This window comes from Staurois parvus, unplaced genomic scaffold, assembly GCF_062004578.1.
Source record: "Staurois parvus isolate SC_StPar_1 unplaced genomic scaffold, SC_StPar_1.0 ptg000037l, whole genome shotgun sequence".
Taxonomy (NCBI): Eukaryota; Metazoa; Chordata; class Amphibia; order Anura; family Ranidae; genus Staurois; species Staurois parvus.
In genome coordinates this window covers 297,123-308,244 of record NW_028317833.1, presented here as the reverse complement: position 1 = coordinate 308,244, position 11,122 = coordinate 297,123, and the positions used below count along the sequence as shown (strand labels likewise).

The 11,122-nt window shown below is 47.9% G+C and overlaps 1 long non-coding RNA gene across 1 annotated transcript in view; it reads left to right on the top strand.

Moving 5' to 3' along the window:
• Positions 1–11,122, top strand: part of LOC149470589 (uncharacterized) — a 153,958-nt gene that overhangs the window by 109,661 nt on the left and 33,175 nt on the right. The window lies entirely within an intron of this gene.

The following is an 11,122-nucleotide window of genomic DNA, read 5'->3' as shown; positions in this document are numbered from 1 at the left end:
TGGTGTCAATGAACGAGGTGTCAGGGAATGGACAAGGTGTCAGTGAATGAAGGAGGTGTCAGTGAATGGAAGTGTTTGTTCCCCAATGCCAGAAGTCTGCCCAGCACAATAGGTGAGTTGGAAGGTTTGGTGAATGAAGAGAACTAGGATTGGATTGGTATTGCTGAATCTTGGCTTCATTCCTCACATGACTGGGCCATTCATATTCCTGGCTAGGTTCTCTTTCGGAGTGACGGGGAAATAGGAAAGGGGGTGGAGTCTGGAATAGGAAAGGGGGTGGAATCTGTCTGGAATAGGAAAGGGGGTGGAGTCTGTCTCTGTGAGAAGTGATCTCAGCGAGTGTGAGAGGACCTAGATGATGGAGAGTGTGATGAGGTTGAAGTATTATGGGTGGAGCTGCACATGGGGGGCGGTACTACAAAGGTCATCATTGGAGTCTGTTATAGGCCTCCCAGTGTTAATGAGGAGGTGGAGACTACGCTCCTCCCACAGATGGAAGGGGCGGGGACAGTGATAATAACCAACCCCAACTAGGAATGATGCTCGGCTGGACCTGGTCATAGAGGGCCAAACTAGGAATGATGCTCTGCTGGACCTGGTCATAGAGACCCCAACTAGCAATGATGCTCTGCTGGACCTGTGTCATAGAGGCCCCAACTAGGAATGATGCTCTGCTTGACCTGTGTCATAGAGGCCCCAACTAGGAATGATGCTCTGCTGGACCAGTGTCATAGAGGTCCCAACTAGGAATGATGCTCTGCTGGACCTGGTCATAGAGGCCCCAACTAGGAATGATGCTCTGCTGGACCTGTGTCAAAAAGGTCCCAACTAGGAATGATGCTCTGCTGGACCTGGTCATAGGGGCCCCAACTAGGAATTATGCTCTGCTGGACCTGGTCATCTCCAACCATGCAGAGATTATTATGAATGTCCATATACAGAACATCTGGGTAGCCGTGACCATAACATGATTTCATTTATTGTTAGCTGTAAACAGCGAGCACATACGGGGAGAATAAAAACGTTCAACTTTAAGAGAGCTAATTCTCCAAGGCTGAGAGCTGCTCTCCAAGACTTAGAATGGGAGGAATATTGGCATCGATGAACACAACACAGAAATGGGAGTTCTTCACAAAGACTGTATGACCTGGATTTACTATTGTGCCTGGGCGCATGTCCGTGGGCGTCTCCTGTGTGTGGAGTCGTCTGACAGCCGGCACTCGGTGGCGTCTCCTGTGTGTGGAGTCCTCTGACAGCCGGCACTCAGTGGCGTCTCCTGTGTGTGGAGTCCTCTGACAGCTGGCACTCGGTGGCGTCTCCTGTGTGTGGAATCCTCTGACAGCCGGCACTCGGTGGCGTCTCCTCTGTGTGGAGTCCTCTGACAGCCGGCACTCGGTGGCATCTCCTGTATGTGGTGTCCTCTGACAGCCGGCACTCGGTGGCGTCTCCTGTGTGTGGAGTCCTCTGACAGCCGACACTCGGTGGCGTCTCCTGTGTGTGGAGTCCTCTGACAGCCAGCACTCGGTGGCGTCTCCTGTGTGTGGGGTCCTCTGACAGCCGGCACTCGGTGGCGTCTCCTGTGTGTGGAGTCCTCTGACAGCCGGCACTCGGTGGCGTCTCCTGTGTGTGGTGTCTTCTGACAGACGGCACTCGGTGGCGTCTCCTGTGTGTGGAGTCCTCTGACAGCCGGCACTCGGTGGCGTCTCCTGTGTGTGGAGTCCTCTGACAGCCAGCACTCGGTGGCATCTCCTGTGTGTGGAGTCCTCTGACAGCCGGTACTCGGTCACGTCTCCTGTGTGTGGATTCCTCTGACAGCCGGCACTCGGTGGCGTCTCCTGTGTGTGGAGTCCTCTGACAGCCGGCACTCGGTGGCGTCTCCTGTGTGTGACAACCAGCACTCGGCAGATCTTTATGGACTCTCATTGGATTTCCTTAGTTCTAGTGATTCTATTTTTGTTTCTTATCCTTTATAATTATTTCTGTGATGATTTTACTTATTTCAATATTTATTTTGACAGCTGAATGTAAAAATAAAGGTCTGCAAAAGAAAAAAAAACTGTGTGGGGTCCCCCCTCCCATCCATACCAAGCCCTTCAGGGGTCCCCCCTCCCATCCACACCAAGCCCTTCGGGGGTCCCCCCTCCCATCCACACCAAGCCCTTCGGGGGTCCCCCCTCCCATCCACACCAAGCCCTTCGGCTGTCCCCCCTCCCATCCATACCAAGCCCTTCGGGGGTCCCCCCTCCCATCCACACCAAGCCCTTTGGGGGTCCCCCCTCCCATCCACACCAAGCCCTTCGGGGGTTCCCCCTCCCATCCACACCAAGCCCTTCGGCTGTCCCCCCTCCCATCCATACCAAGCCCTTCAGGGGTCCCCCCTCCCATCCACACCAAGCCCTTCGGGGGTCCCCCCTCCCATCCACACCAAGCCCTTCGGGTCTGGTATGTATATTAATGGGTAACTCTACGCCGAAATAACAAAAAACAGTGTGGGGTTCCCCCAAAAATTCATACCAGACCCTTATCCGAGCATGCAGCCTGAAAGGTCAGGAAATGGGGAGGACGAGCGAGCGCCCCCCGCCCTCCTGAACCATACCAGGTCACATGCCCTCAACATGGGGGGGTGCTTTGGGGCAGGGGGGCTCACCCCCAAAGCACCTTGTCCCTATGTTGATGGCGACAAGGGCCTCTTCCCCACAACCCTGGCCGGTGATTGTGGGGGTCTGCGGGTGGGGGGCTTATCAGAATCTGGAAGCCCCCTTTAAAAAGTTTAAAGTTCAAGTTTAACAAACTTGACTGATTGATGTCATCAAGGAACCTTGATTAAGGTCATCAAGAAATCTTAACTGATGTCACCAAAGAACCTGATTGATTGAGGTCAGCAAAGAACCTTGATTGATTGATGGCACCAAGGAAAGTTGATTGATGTCACCAAGGAAACTGGATTGATGTCACCAAGGAAACTTGATTGATGTCACCAAGGAAAGTTGATTGATGTCACCAAGGAAACTGGATTGATGTCACCAAGGAAAGTTGATTGATGTCACCAAGGAAACTTGATTGATGTCACCAAGGAAACTTGATTGATGTCACCAAGAAATCTTGATTGATGTCACCAAGGAAAGTTGATTGATGTCACCAAGGAAACTTGATTGAGGTCACCAAGGAAACTTGATTGCTTGATGTCACCAAGGAAACTTGATTGATGTCACCAAGGAACCTTGATTGAGGTCACCAAGGAACCTTGATTGATGTCACCAAGGAACCTTGATTAATGTCACCAAGAAACCTTGATTGATGTCACCAAGAAACCTTGATTGATGTCACCAAGGAACCTTGATTGATGTCACCAAGAAACCTTGATTGATGTCACCAAGAAACCTTGATTGATGTCACCAAGGAACCTTGATTGATGTCACCAAGAAACCTTGATTGGTGTCACCAAGAAAACATGATTGATTGATGATGTCACCAAGAAAACTTGATTGAGCTCACCAAGAAAACTTGATTGATTGGTGTCACCAAGAAAACTTGATTGGTGTCACCAAGGAACCTTGATTGCTGTCACCAAGAAAGAAAACTCCATTAGTGTAGCATCACTGATGTCACCAAGAAGAAAATTCCACAAAGTTAGAAAGCTAGCAAACAAATAAGTAGACTTTTTTCTTCAGAGCTGAAGCATCCAACCACTTAAGATAACAGCAAAAAACAGAAGCTTGCTGGGAGCAGAAGGGGGTTACACAGGGACTGGCTTATAGGTGTTCTGTTTGCTCGTGTCCAATACTACTGAAACTCAGTTCCCGGGCATTTTGGTGCAAGCCCTGCAGCCCATTGAAGACACTGGGACTTTTGGAGACATCAAGCCATGAACAACGCCATGGACTCTGGCCTCACAGAGGTATGCCTGGGCAGCCACACTACTATAGTTAGCTAGGGGGAAAGATGTTGTTCATATTGAACTGTACACTGCAACCCATTCAGTGAAGGATCCTGATCTGAAGGTATTCAAAGGGGTGAATAATGTTGGTTCTGGTGCATCTAAAGAACACGGGTGTGTATCGCACTGAGGGGTATAAAGTGACATTGTTATAAAAGGGTTAACTCGGCAAGACCAGGAGAGGAGTGTAGTTGCTATGGGTAACCAAGTGAAGGAACAAGCTACAAGCAACCAATTGTTAGGTGTGGTACCTGGTAAGGTGACATGTCCTCTGGTAGCGAGGGGCTCATTGTCTGGCTCCCTCTCTAGCGGTCGGCATCCAACAGAAACAAGATCCAAACTCCCCATTACAGAAATCTATGTCCTGGTCATGAGGTACGGGAAGGAAGGAGCATGCATGAGGTCCATGCTAGGTGCATGGTGGGACTCCATTCTGTTACTGGGAGTGAGGTAACAGAGGTACACTGGACTGGTGGAGTGGGCACAGGCTCAGCACGTCCCTCCTAATACAACATACAAGATACAGCATGTAGTGTCATGAGACAAGTCGCTTTTCAGAGGAACTCTGTGCTTTAATTCCCGCATTCAGTGAAGGTTCATCTCCAAGTCGGGGAACTGCCTTAGTGTTTGACTTTTCATATGACTGCGATATCCACCTGGTCTCTGGACATCAATGAGCATGCTCCACCCGAAAGCGAGCAGGGCAAAGATGACCCTGCCCATAGGCGGCAGTATAACCTGCCTCCTGTGTCCCTCAATGGACAAGAAAGGAAAATACCTTAGTAGCTTAGAAGAAAGCTAGAGCCCCTGTCAGATTTTTATTTCTGTCTGCTCCTTGTAGAGTTCCCCTGACTTCCTGATTGGTAAATTGTTGTCAGGAGGACAGGAAGTGTAGGAAAATCTCTCAAAGGAGCCCCAGATAGTAAAAACCTGACAGGAGTTCTAATCCTTCCCCACTCCATCCACAATTAATGTTTTGGTCTCCATTTGTAATTTAAATCTGCTTGACCCAGCCTACCTCTATGGTTACACCCTGAGTAGTAAGCCAGCCAAAACCCCGGACACCCCCCCACCCCCCCACATATACACCCATTCACCAGGATACAAATCATTGTCATGTATTGTGTGTTAGAAGGAACAGACACCTCTGATTGTGGACGGAGGTCTGATCTGACCCTATTTAATAAACACAACACAACTGACTCCATGTAACTCGTCTGTCCAGTCACATCATCGATATATCTTGTCGTATACAATAAAGATTGTATGATTTGTGTCGGTGACTTTGTGCCGGGATAACATTGGTACTGTTGAAAAGCTAAGCGGTTATATAATGGGGATAGCTGGATCTGTGAGGTGCATTCATAGGCTTGCTGAGCGGATGTTTATACAAGATGGCTGCCGGGCCCCTCATCCAGGAAGATGTCCCTTGGTGGGGAAATATCTTCTTATCTTCCAGGATTGTCCTCAGACACTCACTCATTACTCTTCTGGCCCCAGATAATAATAACAACAGAAAAATGACTCAAAATTCACCACAGAGAGGTTTCGCCCTTCTTATTGTACAAAAAAAATAAACAGGTTGAGTAGTTTGAGTCCCCCTAGAAGTCCACTTCCCCCTCGTACAGGAGGATTCCGCTGAACACTGTCAGAGGCTCATCAGAATGGGCCAACTTTCCGGTCACCAGGTCAATGCAGACGGTGTCACCCGCACTCAGCTTGTTTTCTACGAGGGGCTTCTTCTCCAGGCCTTCTGGTTGGTAGCCCTCAGAGTCCACCCTGGCAATGCCCAAGTTGGATTTGGAGAGCACAGCTTCAATCTTTTCATCTTTGTAGCTAGTCAAGATGGTACTAAAGAAGTACCTGCCTTCTACTGGGGCAATGAAGATACCTGGGAAGAAAACGAACATGGCTAGTTTGGGGCAATTCACCACAATATCTCTTCCTCTCCAAACCACCACAGACAAGGACTTGCAGAAAATAATGTGGCCTGTATAAGGAAATAATCAGCCACTACTGCAACTCTTTATATAAGGTAGGCCACACCCACCACTGCAACTCTTTATATAAGGTAGGCCACACCCACCACTGCAACTCTTTATATAAGGTAGGCCACACCCACCACTGCATCTGTTTATATAACATAGGCCACACCCACCACTGTCATTCATTGGGTCAGAGAAAGTGTTTGCACCTGATGAATCCTCTTCCCACCTGCGGTAACCCTTGGTATACAGGCCCCACAAATCAGAGTCAGAAAGAAAGCCACAGTGACGTGTACCTGTGCAGCATACAACAGAACATTGAACAGGGATGTGAAGGGAACCCTATTGGCAATATTTCTTGGCCCTATGGGCACAATTCCCTCCAGATTATCGCATGAGTTAAGGCAGTCACATGACCACATCTCGCATGCAATACTGACAATGTCAATTCACTTTTGCTAGTATGCGGCATTTCCCATAAATCGGAAAACACTCAGGAAATCAAACATAAAAAGGCCTTACACCGCGGTCACATCCAAGCCGATTTAGAAATTGTGCGATGTACAGCGAAGATGTCGATTTCCTCACGATTTGCAAGACATCTGACACCAATATCTATGCAAAGTAGTACATGTATTACTATAGAAATCAGTGTCGGAAACGCACCCATGTGACCGCTCTAATAGCAGACAATAGGGTGCAACTTGGCATATGATTTTCAAACCAACAACCCTAGCATTGTGAGGCAGCAGTGCTAACCACTAATCCACGGAGCTGTGACACTAATCCTGCCTGTATTTCTGTGGTGTGAATCAATCCTAGGTCCCTGGGCAAGGTCAGTGTAACTAGCCAGATATCTCCCATGTGACACAAATGTTGTGCTATGTTACCAATTCACATGTATGTTGGTTGTATGTATCCCAATACAAAGGATTACAATACTAATACAGGCGTACCTCGGGGTCCCAACGCCTCAGGGAATGTAATTTTCGGTTTACGAATGAAAATCCATTGAAAATAACGCCTCGGTGGACGGAGTGCGCATGCGCGGCCGGTGGGACGGACATGTCCCCATGAGGCTCCGTCTCCCCGTCGGGTGACGGCGCATTACAGCAGTGGGTCCCGGCCCACAACCACTCAAAGGGGATCCGATCCCCATGGCAACAACCCCGGGGTCCGATCCGCCCGGGTCTGAGGCGGATCCTCAGCATCAGGCCGTGGGAATCTGACAGGGGACTGTGTCCCCACTGTGAGCTGGCCATAAGCCCGCCCGCCGCTGCACACAGCATACCGCGGTTGCGGTGAACAGAGAGAGAGCAGGGGGGCTGAGCACAGTATAACATCCCCCCTCCTTAGCAAGCAGCAAAATGGTTAAAGGGGCACCCCAGCATCAGGTCCCCCCATCGACCAAAACTATTAAAGAGGCCTTGGCAAAGGCTTCCACAAAGATGGCCGCCGCTCCAACACGTGGAAGCAAGCAAGCAGCAGGGGTATATGCAGCCCTACAGGATCCGCAGCCCAGCCATCCCTGCACGTCTGAGGGTGAGTCCAACAATGAGACAGATGTCCCTGCACAAGCCCTGACACCTGACCTTACACCCCCTGACCTTTTATCATGATTTGAAAAAATGCTACACAAAGCTTTGAAGCAAACCTCGGACCGCATCACTGCCACGCTATCTAGGGAAATCCGTGAGCTAGGACAGCGCACTGCGGACCTAGAACAGAGGGTAGATGGTCTTGATGCTTCGCTTCAGACGCTTACGGATGACTAGAGATGAGCGAATTATTCAAAAATTCGATTCGGCTGATTCGCCGAATTTCAGGAAGAAATTCGATTCGATGCGAATTTATTCGCTACAAAGTTAACTTATAAAAAGGGTTTCTAGGCTTCAGAGAGCCTTTAAATTAGTGCAGAACACTGTACCTTTAATTTAAATGCCCTTGGAGATGAGGAAGGAGAAGGATAAGGATGAGAAGAAGGAGAAGGAGAAGGATGAGAAGAAGGAGAAGGATGAGAAGAAGGAGAAGGATGAGAAGAAGGAGAAGGAGAAGGAGAAGGATGAGAAGAAGGAGAAGGAGAAGGATGAGAAGATGGAGAAGGAGAAGGATGAGAAGAAGGAGAAGGAGAAGGATGAGAAGAAGGATGAGAAGAAGAAGAAGGATGAGAAGAAGAAGAAGGATGAGAAGAAGGAGAAGGAGAAGGATGAGAAGAAGGAGAAGGATGAGAAGAAGGAGAAGGATGAGAAGAAGGATGAGAAGAAGGATGAGAAGAAGGAGAAGGATGAGAAGAAGGATGAGAAGAAGGAGAAGGATGAAAAGAAGGATGAGAAGAAGGAGAAGGATGAGAAGAAGGAGAAGGATGAGAAGCAGGATGAGAAGAAGGAGAAGGATGAGAAGAAGGATGAGAATAAGGAGAAGGATGAGAAGAAGGAGAAGGATGAGAAGAAGGAGAAGGATGAGAAGAAGGATGAGAAGAAGGAGAAGGATGAGAAGAAGGATGAGAAGAAGGAGAAGGATGAGAAGAAGGATGAGAAGAAGGATGAGAAGAAGGATGAGAAGAAGGAGAAGGATGAGAAGAAGGATGAGAAGAAGGATGAGAAGAAGGAGAAGGATGAGAAGAAGGAGAAGGATGAGAAGAAGGATGAGAAGAAGGAGAAGGATGAGAAGAAGGAGAAGGAGAAGGATGAGAAGAAGGAGAAGGATGAGAAGAAGGAGAAGGATGAGAAGAAGGAGACGGAGAAGGATGAGAAGAAGGAGAAGGATGAGAAGAAGGAGAAGGATGAGAACAAGGAGAAGGATGAGAAGAAGGATGAGAAGAAGGATGAGAAGAAGGAGAAGGATGAGAAGAAGGATGAGAAGAAGGAGAAGGATGAGAAGAAGAAGGATGAGAAGAAGGAGAAGGATGAGAAGAAGAAGAAGGATGAGAAGAAGGAGAAGGATGAGAAGAAGAAGAAGGATGAGAAGAAGAAGAAGGATGAGAAGAAGGAGAATTCCAAGCCGGCAAAAAGTGTATCTGCAGAGCTCCGCTATTTCTTAGCGGAGCTCTGCAGATACACTTAGCGGAGCTCTGCAGATACACTTTTTGCCGGCTTGGAATTCTTCTTATTTTCATCCTACTTCTTCTTCTTCTTCTTCTTCTTCATCCTCATCCTCTTCTTCTTCTTCTGAGGATGAGGATGAAGAAGAAGAAGAAGTAGGATGAAAATAAGAAGAATTCCAAGCCGGCAAAAAGTGTATCTGCAGAGCTCCTCTAAGTGTATCTGCAGAGCTCTGCTATTTCTGACAGTTCTGTGACATTCACTCCATACAGCGGTTGAAACATTGTATCTATTTGTTTCCATTTATGGAAACAAATAGATACAATGTTTCAACCGCTGTATGGAGTGAATGTCACAGAACTGTCAGAAATAGCGGAGCTCTGCAGATACACTTTTTGCCGGCTTGGAATTCTTCTTATTTTCATCCTACTTCTTCTTCTTCTTCTTCTTCATCCTCATCCTCTTCTTCTTCTTCTGAGGATGAGGATGAAGAAGAAGAAGAAGAAGTAGGATGAAAATAAGAAGAATTCCAAGCCGGCAAAAAGTGTATCTGCAGAGCTCCTCTATTCTGCAGATACACTTAGAGGAGCTCTGCAGATACACTTTTTGCCGGCTTGGAATTATTCTTATTTTCATCCTACTTCTTCTTCTTCATCCTCATCCTCATCCTCTTCTTCTTCTTCTGAGGATGAGGATGAGGATGAAGAAGAAGAAGAAGAAGAAGTAGGATGAAAATAAGAATTCCAAACCGGCAAAAAGTGTATCTGCAGAGTTCCTCTATTTCTGACAGTTCTCTGACAGCTCCTTCACATGTACAGCGGTTGAAACATCTGTTTCCGAATAAAAACATCTGTATCCTAAATGGAAACAAATAGATACAATTTTTCAACCGCTGTAAATGTGAAGGAACTGTCAGAGAACTGTCAGAAATAGCGGAGCTCTCTGCAGGGACACTTTTGCCGGCTGACCGGGAAAAATCCGATTCGCGCACCCGAAGTAGGCAAATATTCGGATTCGACGCAAATCGAATTTTTCCTGAAATTCGTATCGAATTCCACTTCGCCTGGTTCGATTCGCTCATCTCTACGGATGACCTTGATCTTCTGCGTGACGAAAACGCTACATTATTAACACGACTGGAGGACTTTGAAAACTGAGCACGGCGCTCAAACCTGCGTATACGTGGCCTTCCGGAAACGATTGTTGATGTCCAATCAACGATAACAGTTTTGTTCCAAGAGCTTGCTCCAGCTATCCCAATTGACAGATTAGAATTGGATAGATTTCACAGGGCGTTAGCACCACGACGCGCGGATGGTCCACCATGCGATATTATAGCCAAGCTCCACTTTTTCCGTACCAGGGAGCAACTCCTGCAGGCTGCCCGTAATGCAGAATCTCTACAGTTCCAAGGTCATACCTACCAATTGTTCCAAGATCTATGCCCCGCAACCATCTCCAAGCGCAGGGCAATGAAACCCCACCTACAAGTACTCCAACACCACGCTATACAATATAGGTGGAGCTTCCCCTTCGCAGTGCGTTTCCGATACCAATCCCGAGATTACACCTGCAAGACTCCAGAAGACCTTTTAGACACCCTACGGATCCTGCAACTACATTCCCCAGCGACGTCTTCAGAAAGCGCCAAGCGGAGGTCCACATCCTGCTCGCCGCGGAAGTCCCTCTCCACAAGTGCAGTTGAAGGTCAACTCAATTTCCACAAGCGGGGACGTTTTTCGTCTCCAGGCCTACCTTCGCAAGATACCATGGACTGAACAATATTCCATGCTTATTTTTCTTTTTCCTTTTTTTTCGCCACATGCATCGTAAGGTGTACTTGTTTAGTTATCACCATGGCGGTTACCACCGTAGTTATCCACTCCCTTACACCAACGTTATCCAACTAGCACTACTAGTGCCGCCTGAGTCTAGGACCCCTGATTTTCTTGAATGTTCTTTTTATACACCAGCTTTTTTTTTTTCTCTATCGGGACCTAGCCACCATTTATTAAATACGCAGCTGTCACCCTCACGGTCCGCGTCCCTGCACACTCCACCCTAGCCCCTGTGTTATTGGTTATTTAATAACACTTGGGCTATTGTTCCCTGGCCAACCCTGATTCAGGGTGTCCTTAGGGAACCCACCTTTTAGGCCA